General features: G+C 40.9%; 1 protein-coding gene across 4 annotated transcripts in view; it reads right to left on the bottom strand.

Annotated features, from left to right (window-relative positions):
- Window positions 1–11,480, bottom strand: part of LOC105933424 (zinc finger protein 516) — a 65,174-nt gene extending 53,694 nt beyond the window's left edge. For 2 of the 4 annotated variants that reach the window (XM_012872955.3, XM_036130153.1), the window contains exons 1-2: window positions 11,239–11,480; window positions 8,886–9,030 (exon numbers count right to left, since the gene is read on the bottom strand). The gene's annotated coding sequence lies outside the window, so the exon portion shown is untranslated. Of the gene's footprint in view, window positions 1–8,885; window positions 9,031–10,388; window positions 10,459–11,238 lie in introns of those variants that run through there. The other 2 variants (XM_036130155.1, XM_012872958.3) reach the window with 2 other exon arrangements.
- Window positions 11,481–18,428: the final 6,948 nt, after the last annotated feature.

The raw sequence follows: 18,428 nt of genomic DNA on the forward strand, positions 1-18,428 counted from the left end.
GTTTATACAATTGCTCATACGGTGGAGTTAAAAATGTATTTTGTCAGAGAGGTTAGAAGTTTTATTGACTTTATATTCTAATATGGTGTTTGAAAGAAGCTCAACTTCTTTATCTGTCCACAAGATCGAACATACTTGGTGCCAGGATTCATTACTAACAGGAAGTTGTGGTTGTTTTGAAGGATTCTCATTGGCTGACATAAGTTTTAGTTTTGCAGTATACTGCCCCCTATGCGTCTGGCATATTTTATTTATTTTTTCTTTAAAAAGGGGCGTATTTCTGCATGTTTGTGTGGATGAAAACTTTTCCAAAAAAAATGGTATTGTTATTGGTATGGTATTATTTTTTTAAAATACTGCTACGTGTGGACTAGTTTACCCTGGAGAATGAGTATTTTCCTAAAGCTAACATTAGCTGCTTCGCTAAGTAGCTAGCACAAACAAATCAAATCAATATAAACAGCCAAAGGAGCAATATTTTTGTTATTACTTTAAGCTTTCTTGCAGTCATGTTATAATTTAACTGTTTGAATTTAATAATTAATCTATATTTGGAGTTCTAACTAAAGATACAATCTAACTCGACAAAAAGTTTGTTTGACCAAAAAATTGGTCGCAAAGTCAATTCAGACAGGCAGTATTTTATGTATTACATTAGGTATGAGTTACTTTACGTTTTTTTTTACCTAACTCCAGTTATTGCATTAGAAACCATGGGGTTATCTTTACATTATTAATCTAATTATGTTAACAGGCAGAATTTAACTACATTTCAAAAATTATTTATTTTAAAACAATGCTAGCTTTTTTAGTAAATCAAATCATATATTTTCTTCTGTACCCTTATCAACAGAAATAAAGCCCAATAGCATATTTTTTTCCTTTTTTTGGTTAACAAACCTTACCCAGTGTGCTTGTAAACACACCACAACCAACCCTGTTGGGTTGAATAAAGCCAGGGGCGGAGATCGCTCCATATTTTACCCATGACCAGGTTAGTAAATAGCAGCGGTTGGATTGTTTTCAACCTACCAGTTTTTGAAGTAAGGGAGCTCTAAAGTAAAGCAAACATTTGAACTACACTGTTCACATTCACCGTTCCAACTCTGGATAAAAGATTATCAGCCTCTCAACTAATTTAAGAGGTGATTCCCAGCCTTTCCGTGCCAGGTTGATCTCTTATAGTAGCACAAGTAGCCTAACCGGGAGAATTGGAATGTGTGCAAAGAGCAAAATTTGCATATATAATGACTTAATAGTACTGTGTTAGTGTTACTAAAAATACTTCTTAAGAAATAGGAAATGTCCTCTTTCTGTTGAAAAATCTACAGTAACAAAAAGACTGCTACAATATAGTCTTAAACAATGTTGTCAGTTATTCATTAGTGTAACTCAAGTCAGGTTTATTTAGAAGGACTTCTAATCATTCAGGTTACTAGTTTTTGTACAACTTTTGTGGGGTAAATATAATAAAACATGTTTTATTAAAACATTTTTTACTCATACTACTACTAAGTTCTTGCTGTGTACTAAGACACGCTGTTCTCTCCGATCATGGTGACTAACGTCAGGGCCTGTCCTCCGCTTTATCAGTAACGCTGAAACAAAGCAGGAAATTTGAATAGGATCAACTGTAGGCACAGAAATAATACACACACTGTGTCACCGTACTTTCTGAGGGTAGTTTCTTGTATTTCAGAGGGGTTTTCCACCTCAACAGCGATTCACTTCAGGGGAGGGGGAAAAAAAAATGTAGCTTTGTCATAACAATAAACATTGAAGATAAGAATTTCCTGATATCAATTTCACTTCAAGAAAAACAGCAACAAGTCTATGCAAGAGCACAGCCTTCCCTCCACAATAGGTGAAGGCTAAAATGGCCTTTTACCTAAATCCCTGCGACTGCATATCCCCCCCACCCCCTCCCCAACTCTACCTCATTGACCCTTCTCCTATCTTAATCCTCTGATTACTACATCATATTCTTGGCTCTAATTTAGACAGCGATCAGGCTTCACGTCTCGGGGCCTGGACAGCCTCGGCTTGGCTTGCATTGATCCATATGGATGCGTAGAGTGCAGGTGTGACCCAAATACAGGGATTAAACACCCACCTGTTACCAAAACTTTTTAGCAATAAATACATGGGAGTCTACAAAAGAATCTGCAGAAATGTGGTCCCCGTGAGTCTAAATTCCCTCTCATTACCCAAGGTTGGTAAGCAATATGCTTCCCATGGAGGGCTCATTTATAATTTAATCCAGGAGCGTGGTGTTTCAAGGCTAACCCAGAGAGATTGCCCTTTCAGAGTGCAAACCCCCACCATGCGGCAGGGGGAATCAATGCCATCAACCGATGCCAGAGCAGACATGAGACTCTGGATGAAAACGACAGAAGGGTCTGGACTATCGTCGAAAAGAGAGAGTCACTTCTTTGCTCCTTTTCTTGCTTATTCTCATGGTTCGTCTCATAGGAACAAAAGGAAACAGCTGTTAAAATAGGTTCTTGCACTTGCCGTTTCCTGCCTCTGTTCTTAATCCAACCTCAATATGCCACAAAAAGTTATTTAAGCTTCTGAACGCAGATCGTTTTTTTTTTTTTTTTTTTTTGTTGCTTTCATGCAGAAAGGACTGATACATCCTCAAGCGTAACAAAGAAGAGGAAGAACAAAAAGCAACGTCGAGTGTACCTGATGGGAAAGCATTTGACTCAATGTCTTCTCTTTTTCACACATCAGTCAAGGTTTAAAGGTATACTATGCAACCGGGGTTGATTTTCCAGCGAGGCTCCCCCCAGAGGGCGAAAGTAAAAGTGCACTGTCGTAAATATGTTCAGCTGTTCTCCTGGTTTGTCCGTAAAGCCAGGCGCGGTTGTTTTGAGCTTAGCAGACAGGTGAACACAACGAATACAAAAGTCGAAAAAACGGCAGTACAAACAATGACTAACACAGTGAAAGTATGAACATGCACACAGAGAGAGAGAAACCATTCCAATGCAGTGTTTCCCCTAGGAATTTGGGACGACCGGCGGAGCGGGGGGGGGGGGGGGGGGGGGGGGGGAGACAAACTTTGCGCTGCTGACCGGAGCGGCGCGCATATCGAGTTAGTTTTATTTTTTTATTATTTTTTTGGAATGTCGGCGAGGCGGTAGCGTGAGGGAAACCCTACAATGTTACTTACAATCGCATCAGCAGAAACGCGAGGTCCGCGTCAGCCTTGCAGCCTTCTATGTTCACCCGTGTACGACTCCTCTCTCTGTCCAGAGCCCTTTTCCTCTTTCTTGCCTGCTCCAACATGGGCTTTCGCTGTTTTCTCGCTGGTTCCGCCATGATAACTGCACAAATATCGCCACTGCGCTACCAACGAGCAAACCTTTCACTGCGGGCGTGTAGCAGTTCTCGCCGTAAAGCAAGACCGACTCTCGCGATGCACACGAGACTACTGAGCCTGTGAGTGCGGGCCGACTGCTCCTGCAATTGCAAGTGCGGTATTTCCCCCACAGACCACCAGGGCGGCCGAGAAAACCTTAGTTCAACCTGAAATGACTCATTTAATCATCCAAAACGGTATGGAACATATTAATTAACTGAAAAATGTTGCATAGTATGCCTTTAAAGGTGTGATTGTCAGAACAGCTTAAGATCAAATGTGTACAATGAAATGAATGTCATCAGAATGTCATCAAAAATTCAGGAAAGGGTGGGATACCCCCCACAGAGCATTTGGTCCATGATAATGCTCATCAGGGACACTCATCACTTCTCTTTTAGCCATTTAGTGCTTTTGCAGTTTTGGTCATTTTGGACCCGAAACTTCTGGGTACCACAAGGATCCGCTTCGTTCTGACGTTGAGTCAATTCATACTGGAGGTGGCAATTTAATCTTATTGTTTTATCGTTGTCGTGAAAAATGTCTTATCATGATAAGAATCTGGGTTTATCATGGCAACAATAAATTACAATTGCCGACGTCTGAAATACCAAAACTGCCATCATTGTCGGGATTGTTGTTTTTACTATTATCTCCACTTTTGGTTTCTTGAGAGCATCAATACATATCAATAAATTCAAAATTAGATTTTTTTCAGTAGGTTAGATGTTATATCATTAAATGTTTTATAAGGACATAATTTGTGTTTGTGGGGCTATGATTGCTGTGACATGCAGTCACAGCCATAAAGTGACCTAAAAACACTGCAAGAAGCTGTAAATGTTTTTTTATCATCAATTTTATCGTTATCGCAGTAGTACCACAGCGTAGTGTGATAAAATGTAACATCCGTATCGCCCACCCCAATTCATACCCAAACTACGTTGACAGATAATGATGGAAGTCATCTTTATTGCACCTCTACCTTTATTTATTTGCAATGAACTCAAAGAAGTTCATTGCAAAACTGAAAAACACTGTAAAATCATTACCAAATTTATAATTTACTACTATATGACCCTAGTGCACTATTAGGCAAATATGGTAATGTGATTCCGATAAATATTATATACCAACAGCAGCTTGCTCAGAGTTATTGGGGTTTGAACTCATAATCTATTGAGGGTTATTGAGGGTCATAATCTCTCATTTTTTCATGAGTCATCTAGCCCAAAAGAAAATCAAGACTGCAGTCTTTGAAAAATGGGTCTAATATAAAGTCTTATGAATAAATTGTAACATTATACTACATCTCCAGCATTTTATATGTGTTTATTTGCGGAATTCAATAAAATAGGTAATTAACAAGAGAAAATGACTGATATGCATCGGTTAAGTGTTGTACATACGAAGGAAATGGTTTGTTTATGAGTACTAATGGGAAGTATTAGAAACTGCCTCAGGGACAAATTGATTTTGAGCCAGTAGCCAGTAGTCTGAGTAATAAATAGGTATCCAAGTATCTCCACTCTAACCTCTAAACGCTCAAGAGTAAAAAGGAAAAAGAAAGGAGAGAAAAAAGTTAATGTAACAAATGTTATAACTGTTACATCTCTTAGTTTTATTTTCCTTTTTACTTCTATAAGATATCATCTCATGCTGAGTTTGTTTTTCTTTCATCTTTCCAAAGAGTGCAATGAGACTGGAGCATAATAGTGGTTGAGTGCATGGTCACAATACCCTCACTTACACCTCGAAACCTACGTTTACTTTTGGAGCATTTTTTTTCCCCATTTTCATTGGAAATAAGGGTGATCTTCACTGATATATGAAGAATTGTGGATGCCTTGTTGTGAAGTAGGGGCTGCATGACAAGCTGGTTGAGCGAAGACACACAGAAGGCTACAGAACCACTAGCCAACGATGACTTACAGATGACCTCCGGGTAGAACCTTTAGCATCTTAGGCATTGTGATGCCGATGTCGGCTAAGACAAATCTCCATTTTTCTGACAGTAGCAATGAGTAGGTACCACAACCAATCAACCAGTACAGCTGGTCACCAGGGAGACCCAATGCAAACTGATGGATGGACATTATTGCTGACCAAGAACAACTAAAACATGGTGCTTTCACTTGTTTTGTTGTTTTTCCCCCCAAAAAAAACACAACACAGCAGAAATCTAAATGTTAGGCTAGGACATATTAGGTGATAATTTGCTTCAAGTTGACAAGTAATAACAAGTATTTTACATTACACACTGTAATTTGAACTTTTCGTTAATGATAACTGAAAATCACGACTTGTGAGTAATACAAAATGCTGCTGCAATTACAGCTTGCGCACGATAAAAAGCACAGGCCAAAAACACACCGCGAGATCCCTGTATTAGTAGGTATAGGTAAATGACTAAGTCCACGGTGAAAAGGCACAGGGCAGTAATGAGTAATGAAAACAGCCGTGCTAGTGCTGCCATTGAGTCGAGGGCCTGGTGCTGTGGAATGTGAGGCACCATTCATTCACATGGGTTAAAAATGCATTTCTGCCATCACAAAGCCCTGCCTTGTCCTCATTGTTTCTCGCCACACCAAGAAAACACTTCCACATTCTGGAAGGACAAGAGAGGGAAAAAAAAAATGGAATTGCTAATTTTTCACCCCCCATATATGGGGTGTTGGTGGGGGGGCAAACGAGTGAGCAACTCTTTGGAGGAGATAAAGAGTCATGTTAGAAAAAAACCGTCGGATCACGTTTAAAGCACATGGCTGAGGAAACGAGCGCACGAGCAGCGCACAAAAAAGACAAACGGCCCTGTTGACAAAAGACCAACGTATGCAGCGGTTCTTCGCTGTATGAACAGACGCACGGCGGCAGAAGCCCATCAACTATAGAACAGACAGAAAGTTCTGTTTCACTCGAGCCATGTGCAAGTCCTACACTCGGCTCTGATTGATCTGATGCTGTGCAAAAGCGGCAGCATGAATCACATCTGGATTAGGAAACCTGAAAAACAAGACACTATTACACATAGGTCATGTTCCTCTTTCGTCGCGCTTTACAATAGTCAACAAGTGGCTCACAGAGTTTCCATTCACCACAAAAAAAAAAATCTGTTTTTTATGCTACTACAAAATTTACAAGGAGGTTTCCTGCGTGGTATCAACATAGGGTACTAGTAGCCTTAAGGTTACACTGCTGGTGGCTGTAATGTAAACAGGTAACCCAACAAGAAGCAAATCAACACAGGACTTCCACAATCCACGTGGATTACATTTTTATAATCCGATATCAAGTTTGTACGTGAAATATCTGGGATGAAAGCAGCAAGTCGTTTGAACATAATGCGTGTAATTGGTCAAAATAGCTTTCCATTTGTTTACAGATTTCATCTGTAAACAAGTCTTTGATCAAACTCAGCATATATTTTCCAATTTAAGGATGCTGCTCTTAATGGATGCTACTGCTATAACCAGAGAATGAGCACTGTGCAGGCTGAAGAAGAGATGTTTAACATAATACATGTCTGCAAACTGACAAGGGGGCAATGGGAGATGGGGGGGGGGGTGTAATCCTGTCTGCAAAACAACGTGCCATCTCTTCTCCCTCCCTCTGCTATCTGTTTCTTTCTCTTTTCTAACTGAGAGTTAGTGTGACATCACAGCGGGTGGGGGGGGGGTGGTGTGGTGTACGTCTATGATGGTACTGCTCAGAAAGAAAATCTCAAAGGAGGAAGAGAAGAAGAAGAAAAAAACACACCATCAGGTAGAGAAAAGTTGGTGCTGATGATCTCACGCACGGCGTCAGTGCGAGACAGATAATAAGTGGAACGCGAACGGCAACACACAACCCTATTATCACGCTGCTCTGCAGCTGTGTATGTGTAAGTTGGGATGTGTGTAAAGCCAACTACTATGGGGTACTGTTGGAAGTCTAAAGTCCAGTAGCAACTGATAAGGCATTTCTTTGTTAGTTTTTTTTTTATTTTCCTCATATAGCAGAAAATAAGTGCAAGCACACTCACACTCACACACACACATTGTGTATCCTCTTTCTCTGCTGCTTTTACATATTCATCCCTTGTGGTAACCACAGCAGTCAGCTCCTAAATGAGGAACACTATGAAGGCAAGCCACATAAAGTTCCAGTAGTACAATATAACAGGTCTATTTGATTTCTAATGACTTCTTCCTACACAGATAATCTTCTTTCTTTGTGGTTGCAAACGGTATGGGCTGTTTACCGGAATCAAGGCATACCAAGGCTTAAAAAAAAAAGTTACAGCTTTGACACCACTGAGATTTTCAGTCATGCCTTTCCCTTTGAACGAGACGGCAGAAAAAGTGCTCGAGCGACCTGATTTTTCCAGCTGTATAGAAAGGGCCATATAGTAACGCAGCACTGCACCTCCCCTCCCCCGTGTGTTGCAGCGCACTGCCAGGGATTCGCTTTTTCCCATGGTGACCGATTCACGCTGGTTGTGAAAAAAAAAGTTGGATTCTTGTCACTTTTTCAGTGTCACATGATCCTGCTAATTAAAAAATTAATCATTTGTTTCAAGGCTTCCTGCGCATCATCGTCGAGCGAGCTGAATAGGGATGGTTCATTGCGTCAAGGAGGCTTTAGAAAAGTTGTGGTATTAAAAAAAAATAAAAAAAAACGTTAAAAAGCTTTTCAATGTACTTTTTATGAATCGCTAGAGAAAGTGTAAGAAGGACCTGACTTTGAAGTATAGGCAGTAAGGCAGCACTGCTCCTCCCCCCACATGCTGCTGTGCACTGTCGGTCAGCTGGCTGAAAGAAGGTGTCGTCTACATTTTTTCCTTGTTTAGTGGAAGGACAAATTATTCCATTTATAAATTATAAATCTTTACATGGGGGGGGGCGTCTAAAGGTGCAACACTTATCACTCTTTAAGGTAGGTCAAGAACAGAAATTTGCAGCCCTTTGTAATTTAGTTTCCCCCACAATTTAGTTATCTACAGTGTCTTAGTTTTAATGTTTTAGACAAATTAGTTAGCAATAATACAAACTGATTGAGGAATACATTATTCAAGGTGTCCCACATCCTAAAAAAAAACTTTTTCTTTTCTTAAAAAGAGAAATTTCCACAGGATGGAGAGGAATCACATATTTTGTGCTGCATTGTTGGAAGTCTTGTTGGCTATTTTTCCCGTCTCATCTTTTAACATCGCGATAACGGGGTGGTTTTACTCGTGGTTATCATAACATGACAGCCTCATTATCAACTTATGCCAGCACATACCAATGCCTATCAGATAGGGAGTCAAAATGTTTACAACACATTCTTCTAAAAAAAAAAAAAAAAAAATCCTTATCTCCAGTAAAGCACTTAACATTTTTGTAACCTGATTTTTTTTTTCTTTCAAATAAGCTATTTGTGCTTAATTTAAAGAAAAATGTCCAACTTAGTGAAAATAATCCGTATTGGATAGAGGATTGCACAACACACCCTCAAAACAGTCAAACAATAATAAATACACACACAGCCACTTCCTTACCAGTTAAAGCAGCACTCGGCTCAAAAACCTTGCAGGAAGAAACAAACCGGTGCAGTTCTCCAAAAGCAAACTGTACACAGCTACAGAAGTGAAGATCCAGTAGAGATAGACGAACACAGAGATACAGATGGGGAGTCCACTCTATCTGCAGACAGACAAACAGCGAAAAAAAAAAAAACTAAGTTTGACAAAAAAAATGGGACAAGAAATCGTTATCTCTGGTGAATTCCTATCTCCTTATGTTGTAGAACAGCATCAGTTCCTCTCTCTGTCACTATCACGTCTTTCTGTTTCTCTCTCTCTCTCTCTCTCTCCCTCTCTCTCTGCGTGTTTCTCGTCTCCTATCGTTTCCCTAATGCTGCCTTCAGGTGCGGTCGGAAATGTTGCACCTCAGGAATAAGCTGACAGATAAAACAAAACAAACAAACCAAAAACAGAAAGGCTTTGTTAACTGTCTGTAATATATTTACCACTTAAAAAAAAGTTTATAAAATAATTACTAACAGAAATGTCAATCAGTTCTCAAACGTTTCCCTTTAAGATACGAGTACACATTTTGTATTTTTCTGTTTCAGACAGTTTGTGTATCTGTTTACTTTCTAAACCAACTTGGCAGTTGCATGTTTATTTACGATGTTCTGCCTGTTTATAAATTACGTTCACCTGCTTGACGCAGACGCGATCTTTATAATCCACATATGACAGAGCATAAGTTCGCCCCGCGTCACCCATTAGGGAAAAAAAAATCAAACCAATATCACCGTTTTTGATCAAGCGTTGGAATGGTGGAGTTTTTGGGAGCTCATGAACCCACCATGAATGGAAATATGTCCGGCGTGTGTGCGCGAGCGCGTGCGTGTGTGTGTGTGTGCGTAACACTGAGAACAAGATCACGGGCGAAACAAAAGAGAAAGATGGAGACAAAGTTTGCGTTCCTGGTGTTAGACCTTGTCAACAAACCCTGCACTGTTCTCAGGTCGGAACAACGCGTGTTCCTCTCTACCTGTCCTCTTCCTCTGTCTCTCTTTGTTGTTTCACTCATGTCTCCTGCGCTTCCTCCTCGAGAGGAGGATCAGCTGGCGCGTGCTAGTGTGCGCGCGCGCGCCTGCGTGATTATAAAGTGTCCAGAGCAGAGTTGAAGCTGGACAGTTGGGTCCATCCCTGTGGCTGTGAAATGCGTGAAATGGAATTTGGGCGAACAGCTACCGAAAACATCTTTGATCGGACTTCGCTCGCGCACGCACACGCAGCCGTGCACGTGAACATCGACACGCTTGGTATACATTCGCGCGCGCGCGTGCGCGCGGGTCGCCCAACCTTGCGCGTTGGCGCATCATCATTTGTATGTAAGAGAGAAAAGTTAGCAGCCAGTGGCCAACATCAAGCACACGTGCACGCGCGTACGATTACCCTTCACTCCACATGTTTCGCCCCCCCTCCCTTCCTCCTCCTCCTCCTCTTCCACCACACAACGTGCACGCGCGCGATCACGCACTCACTCACCCGCGTGCAAGCGCAGAGATTGAAAGAAGAAGAAATGCGACACACCAAAGAGCTTCCAGTGGTTTCGGATCCTCATATTGTTAAGTCAAAGGAAAGCGACTACTGGCACCTGTGCCCTATACAGTGGCAGTTGTGCCACGTCTATTATGTAGGACACGACTTCCTAATATGGATATACCCCCCCCCCCCTCCCTCACCCCTCCCTAACGTCCACCTCTCCCCCTGTATGCCTGCTGCTAAGTGAATAAAATAATCGTTTTTTTTTTTATTATTTAAAAAAACAACAACGGAGAACAATTCTCCCCTCCTCTTGGGTGATTCCTGTCTTTTTTTTTTATGTTCACCATTTATAGCTATGTAGGTATATCTGCCATCTGTGTGGTAGAGGGGGGATTAGAGTGTTTTCCAAAAAGAGAAACACCGAGATGAGCTGGTGGAAAGTTTGCTTTAGCACAAGGCTGTCATAGAAGCTGTTCTCCTCGCGTTCCTATTTTATTCCAACTTTACCCTGACTTTTAAAAGGCTGCTTCCAATTAAGGAGACCTGCATTCATTTTTTTTAAAGTACGTATTTAAACTACCTGTAAAGTTAAAACTTGAAAATCACCTACACGTGTAATTGTGCGTCATCCAGATTCCGACGTTAATTACTTAATTAGATGATTATCGATCTATGTCGTCCTCTTCCTGTGTTTCTTAATCAACCACGATACCTATAGCTGCCTCTAACCTATTTATATATCAAGATCAGACAGTCGCCTTCCACACACAGCCCATTTTAAAAAAAAACTATGAGGACCTTAAGCACCGTGAGTGGATGAAAGAGAAGGAAGAAGTAGGGTCAGCCTTACCTGCTTTATAGACGACAGAAGTCCAGGGTGACTTCAAGAAGCAGAGACAATCCTAAAGGTGAAAGCATGCTCTTTGCAGTGTATGCTGAAGTGCATGATTGAGTAGGTCGAGTCCATTTTGTCCCATAGGGGAGAATGCGAGAGGGGAAGCGTCTCCGCGTTCAATATGCACGCCAGCTTTACGCTGCGCTCGCGCGTTGAACAAACAAGCAGAAGCGCCTCACGTCAGAAGACGTCACGCGCTACTGTAGATTTGGTCGATTTTGAGCTCGCGGGGGAACTCTGACGGTTTCCTGACGCCCCTGTGCGCGAGCTGAATGGCTGCTCCCGCATTAAATGGAACTATCTGCTATTGTCTCATCAGCGAAAAGTTGTTGATACCGCTGGGAGGGCTCTGAAAAGTGCCCCAAAACGGCGCGACACTGTCAGTGTGTAGACATCCTGATAGGGATATTAGAGATTTATAAAATGTTCCGAGGAATTAAAAGTGGAATATTTACAGCGGACCTCATTTATTACAGCACATTGACATTATATTGACGGCGGGTGAACACCCGAACTGTCTACTTTAGTCTAACAATATCGAAAATGTTTCAACATAGTTTCAAGTAAATATAACTAGACATTTGATGTTTCATATACAGGCAAGCGAAAAAGAGGGCAAGTCTGGCCGTAGTTGTAAGAAAACTTTGCGACTCTGCTCAGAATCTTCAATGGACATGTTAATATAGGCATCATTTCTGAACACATACCTTATGTGTCTTATTCAATTAGAATATCATTGAAAATTCAAAAAATGAAACTTATGTTAACTCGTGATATTCAAAATAACCACGATTATTTCAAGGTGTTCGTTTTTAAGACTGTTGTATACAGCACGAGATATCTCAAAAATCTGTTTCTCATTAGAAAAGGAGTGGTAAAATGATTGGTGACATAGAAACAACCACATTGCGCTGTATCAAAGCACAATAATGGACACTTTCACGGAAGGAAAAAGGGTAGTAGAAAAATGTGCACAACAATAGTTTTTTGTCGGTCTTACTAAAATCCTTATTTTCTGAAAAACTGGAATTTGAGTTTTCATCAACTGGAAGCCATAATCGTTTAAACAAAAGGATAGAAACAAATGCTTGAAATATATCTACGCATGTAAATAATCAATATGATGTATTCATTTTACTTTTTCAACTACTAAATACATCACTGACTTGTTATCAGTGTATCAACCCTCCAGACCACTAAGGTCTTCTGGCTCCAGCCTACTCTGCATACCTAGAACCAGAACTAAACAAGGAGAAGCAGCATTTAGTTCCTATGCTCCACTTATCTGGAACAAACTTCCAGAAGACTGAAAAAGTGCTGAAAGCCTGAGTTCCTTTAAATCAAGATTAAAAACACATTTGTTTAGGATTGCCTTTGACTGTTCTAGATAAACTGTTCTACTAAAACATCATTAGTTAAACTTTTTTTATTATTATTTAGTCCAATGGTTTTTAATGTTCTATTTTGTTTCTACATTTTATTCCTACTTGCTTTTATTTTGTTTTATTTTCCTATATTTTAATCATGTAAAGCACTTTGCATTGTCTATGTACTGAATTGTGCTATATAAATAAATTTGCCTGGCCTTGCCTTGCCTAGTTATTGAAATAAACTAAATTTGTGACAATTATTAGTTGAGAAACCTGTATATATATTTATTTAATAAGAATGCCCTTTAGAATTGTAATCTCCATGTCAGCTGGGGAACACAACACTCTTTTGCAAATAACTCAGACCAACCCAGTTCTGAACAAAGTATTTTATAAAGCTGGTGGTTATTCCTATTGCTTGCGCAATATTGTCTCCACTTTTTCCCCTTTCTCTCTATTCTCCCACGAACAAGCCTGGATACAGCAACTCTGCTTCTCCAGGAATAACCCTTGGTGGCTAACTCTCACTTTCTGCTAGACACATGTCACTTAAAACAGCCTTACCAATGAGTGTCAGGGTCATAACATAGCGATAACATGATATTTCAGTCTCATCATATTTTATTACATCTGATATATTCAATTTAGCTCGACATAAACATCAAAATGCTTCAGATATATCTCTTTGGGTGTAGTGAATATATATGAGCTTCACTTGTTGAACTGAAAGGGGGCCCCGAAATGAAATTCTTCCTGGTGCCTCTCACAACCTTGGGGATGCTGTGAATGAACACATGACAAAGAGAGACTGTTTCACCAGTCTGTTAGTCTCATGGTTACAAACTTTTTTTCAAAGATGTTGCTGCTGGGCATACTTCATTGATACTCAGAGGAGAACATGGTCCAAATGAATACCTGTACACTGAACTGTGGTGTAAAGTTAACAAGCACAAGCAACAGCCTCAAATATAACTTGCTCAAGCACATTTATCTTTGCTACAGTCAAAAACTACAGGAGACTGACTAGTATGACGGCGGACTGGGCACAGGTGCTTGTGGCTATTAGTGTTGCATTCCATTTATGTCTGAATTGTGGATTTGAAAATGACATTTTTTGCTAAATGCTGTGCTCAGTGACCACCGTTTTACCATTGCTGCTAGCGAGCTGACACATTTAAAACTCAGTGGTATACACTATATTTCTGTCGATTTATGCCCATATGCTGTATATTTCCATATATAAAGTACAAATAAGCTATCTGTATCCCTTTACAACCAAAGAATTTGTCCAATCCCAGTCGATACAGCTAGAAGGAAATCCTGATCATCTAGTTTATTAACAGTAGAAAATATGCTAGACTGACCCACCTTGGTCCTGTTAGACAACTTTTTTTGTTTTTTTCTTTTTTCTGTCAAGCACGTTCTTAATCCTGTTCCACTCATGTGAGATGGAATGTCAAACAACAGAAAAACTTCAACATTTACACGCCTTTAGATAATTACCCTCCACTTGCATAAGAGTTAGCTGCTGCTAGTTTTGACACTAAAAATCACCAAACTTGCTAGCTTGCTCAGAACAGATATTCAATTTGTATCAAGCTGACTGACTAATTTTTTGACACACCCAGAAGAAGTGTGTCAAAAAATTGCAGGACCTGAAAATCAAGAACAGCTTGAAAAACATAATGAACCTTTCGATTCGATCGGAAACATGCATACAGATGTAAGAGATGACAGCAGGCTCGTCCATATAGTGGCTCAACTCTCGTCACCGCCTGGTTGTCCGCATTTTTTGAGGCTTAAACATTCTGATGGTATTCAGATCTGCCGGAAGAGCTGGTAAAATGAGCTCCGACTCTCTGTGCATTAAGTGAGTAGTCACTGTCACTCGGCTTTGTTGTTGTGGGTGCCACGCAGAGGTCAGAGTTGTTTGCTCGGCCCGAGAGCAGTGACAAGGAGCTGCGTAGCTGACTGCAGATGGACCGGTGACTCAAGACACACGGACGTCTTGTCAGCAACGGGCCGTCAAATCGCAGCGGCAGGGACGGCTCCGTGTCGGCAGCGCCCGGCGGATTGAACCATGGGAGGAAATGCAGCATTGCTTCTTCCGTAGCCACCCTAATACTCGAATGCATAGACACCTGAGCGTACATGATGGCAGACAAACCAAGCACACTGTTAAAACCGCTGCGGTTATGCCGTAGGGAGAGAAGTTGGGTAGTTTTATCCCAACCTTGGGTAAAAAGCTGTGCCGTAGTTAGCTGGGTTGGTCGAACATCACGCATTTAATTAGTATATGACTTGCTAAGTAGTTGGAAGAAGCTATCTGCTTTTATTTCCTTTGTATTTTGGAGTAGAAACACATATTATTCAGCTGTCTTTTCACTGACAGTGTACATTTATTAGTGAAATAGATTACACTAGTATCCTCAAGACAAAATATCTTTTTAACCACTAAGTAACTGACAATAAAGCCAATGTAGACAGACTAAGAAGTTATACTTATTTCTACTTATTTACTTTTCTACTTATTTACTTCTACTTACTTATTTCTACTCTGTTTCAGTGGTATTTATCTTGTATTGTAATGAAATTGGGCATTATGTGGTTGCTGCCAAGCGAATTTAGAATGCAGAATTCAACTTAAAATGAATAATAATGTTACTGGTGTCATGAGCCAAGTTTCGGGTTCATATATTTTCCCAGGTCCTTGGTAGCCCTGTGATGGATGTGACGTACAGCCTAACCCTCTCATGTGAAAATAAACCCCGGGAAGAGATAATAGAGAGTAAAGCATTGTTTAGCCGGCGACCCGCCCTCTTAAAAGCTCCCGAAGCTACGACTCGTAAATGTAAAAAGACCCGCACCAAACAAGCCGTCCTCACTGAAATGACTGTAACATGCAGGGAAAGAGATCCGCCCCCGGTTCTGGGTAAAAACAAAGGCTCACATAGGCGATGCGTTGGGCAGGTGAACACTAAGCAGAGCCTATACATTCTTTCAGTGCTACTTTTGTGTTAGTCACTATTGAGACACTTCCTGTTATAAGAGAGCCATCTTTCAGTCTCCCTTCCTCTCGATTCTTGCTTCGCCTGGTCTGAGGGAATGTCAAGCCAAACACACGCCAAGGTGTCCTTTCCCTTTGCATCCCCCCCTCCCACCCGACCCCACCACCCCACCGTCTCCTCTGTCTCTCTGTCTCTTTTTCCTCTCTGAACCAGAGCCTCTCTGTCGTTTGCTGAGCGCCCTTCAGCCTGCACCCACTCAGCAATTTAAAACACCTCAGTAAACCCTCACCTCCAAAAAAAAAAAGGGGGGGGGGGTGAACTTACTATCTCCTGCTACCTATTGTGCTGGTGGTGCATGAAGATAGACAGTGTGACGCGCATATTCGAGTGCATGGCGCTTTTGCGTGCACGTACCTCAGGGCAGCTCTCATAATAGCTACCCCTGCTATCAAAACAAAAGTATACAGGTTTTTTTAGCCGGAGCCTATCTCTGTTGTCTTGTGCGCGTGTGCAGCGGCTCGCCTCAGTTCGCAGCACCTTGGAAAAGCATCCGTACCCCTTGGACTTTATAAAGCCGCATTTTGACATTTTAAAACCGCAGATAATCACTGTGTTTTATTGCAAGAATTTTTACAGCTAAAAACCGGACAAAAGAGCGTCGCCTTTGTATTCAGCTCTTCAAAGAGAGAGAGACTCTTTTGTGAACACAGCTGCAAGTGGTTGGGGCTATTTCTCTACCTGATTTGCACTGTACACCTGAAACCGGAATTGTCACCTGTTTGCCGAATAGCTCCAGCTTGATCAGACTGGATGGAGAGAGGCTGTAGAAAAACAGTTCTGAACTCTTGCCACAGATTTCAGTCTGGACTTTGACTGGCCCCTTTCCAGCAAATGCTTTGATCCTATCCCACCACTCTAGCTCAGTCTGACCGTTTAGAGTTGTCCACCTGGAAGGTCAATGCCTGCCCCGACTTCAACTCCTTCGCATGTTTCCTTCCAGGATTGCCCTTTATTTCACTCCAGGGGCGGATCCAGGATTTTTCAAAGGGGGGTGCGCACCTACGGGTCATGGGGTCACGGGGTCAAGGGTCACGGGGTCACAGGTCAAGACAATGTGAGGCTAAAAGACCAAAGAATACCATCTTCACTCTTTCACACTACCCTAATTATTCATCCAAGGGTTTTTAATTGATAATTTTAATGGATGAACATAAGTAGAATTAGCATGATTACATTATTGTAATTAAAAAAAGATCTCTCGGTTTTTAAAGCATGCACAAGGTTAAAAAGTAGTTTGAAGAAAAAAACGATCCTTATCAACAATTAATCAAACAAGGAGTTTCTTTATTTCCAGAAATGATATTTACACAGAACATGAAATAAAAAAAAAAAAACAAGGACTTGGGTTCAAGTATGGTTCAAGTAAGACAAAGGAGATTTGAATATATTTTAACAAGATAAACTGTTGAAAAAAAAAAAAAAGTTAAACCAGACAAAGAATATTGTTCTCTACTACAAACTTTATGATGATGATAATGGGTTTACAAATGTCAACCTTCTGGGATGCTTCTGGGCAAATATGTCAATGATTTTGTTGATGTCTAACTGAATGTCCTTGTGCACATACAAAAGTAGCAAAGCCACAAACCTTTCCTGTCCCATTGTTGACCTCAGCAAAGTTTTCACTGCTTTAAGACCTGAGTTAGCACGTTCCACAGAAGCACTGGTAACAGGTATGACTGACAGAAGGTGAAGAATCATATAAATGTTTGGGTAGCACTTCATATTTGTTATCTTTAGAATTTCAGGGAGAGAGCTGGGTTTTTCCACTGATGATGACCACTTTGTGTGCCACAACTTCACTTCCTGTCTGAATGTTGATCCTGACGGTAGATCATCTTTATATGATGTAAAGATGTCTTTTTCATTCTCAGTGTTCATCAAATGCAGGTTGCTTGGCAACAGTTTTAAGCCTAGTATGGCAGCTGCGGACATAACACTGAAGCGCGAGTCAAGTTCTGAAATGAGACTGTCCAGAAATGGAACAAAGACTGTACATCTCCAGTACTGCATAGGGTTATTTGAAGGATTGCTGTTTCTCATTGTCTGTCGTCCACAACGTCTAGGTATTGGGAGGTCACCATCAAAACCAGCCAGTTTCCCCATTTCTAACATTGATTCGTAAACCTCTTTGAATTCAGCTTCAGCCTCACATCTTATGTCCCTTAGAGTGTCTTTTACAAGTTTGACCTCTTCATATGCAGTGAGGATATCCTGTGATGACCCTTGTAATAGAATACTTAATGACTTGGTGAATCCAAAGAAGTACCTGTTGCACTGTAAAGCGGCAATAAAGTTGGCCGAAGTTACTGCTTTGAGGAGGCCAGTTGCTTCAACTACTGCTTTGGCATCCCACACAGAATCTGCATTCTCTGATATAACATTAAGACAATGGAGAAGAGCTTCATAAAGGTTGTGAAAGTCTTCAAGGCTAGTGTGACGCTCAACCCAACGAGTCTCACACATGAGCTTTAACTTCTTCTTAGCCAACAGTTCTTGTCCTGCTGCAAGCCTTTCCTGGTTAATCTCAGACACTGAAGATTCAAACTGTTGCTGCCTCTTTGGTGAATACTTGAAAAAAATACCAACTGAAGCAACAGTTGAAAGCATACATTTGATATCCAGAACAGATGATGACTTGGATAATGCTAGATTTAATTGGTGACTCGCACAGTGGAAGTACTTAGCTCTTGGGGATTCTTTGCAA

The sequence above is a fragment of the Fundulus heteroclitus genome, chromosome 3 (genome assembly GCF_011125445.2).
Source record: "Fundulus heteroclitus isolate FHET01 chromosome 3, MU-UCD_Fhet_4.1, whole genome shotgun sequence".
NCBI classification, from domain to species: Eukaryota; Metazoa; Chordata; class Actinopteri; order Cyprinodontiformes; family Fundulidae; genus Fundulus; species Fundulus heteroclitus.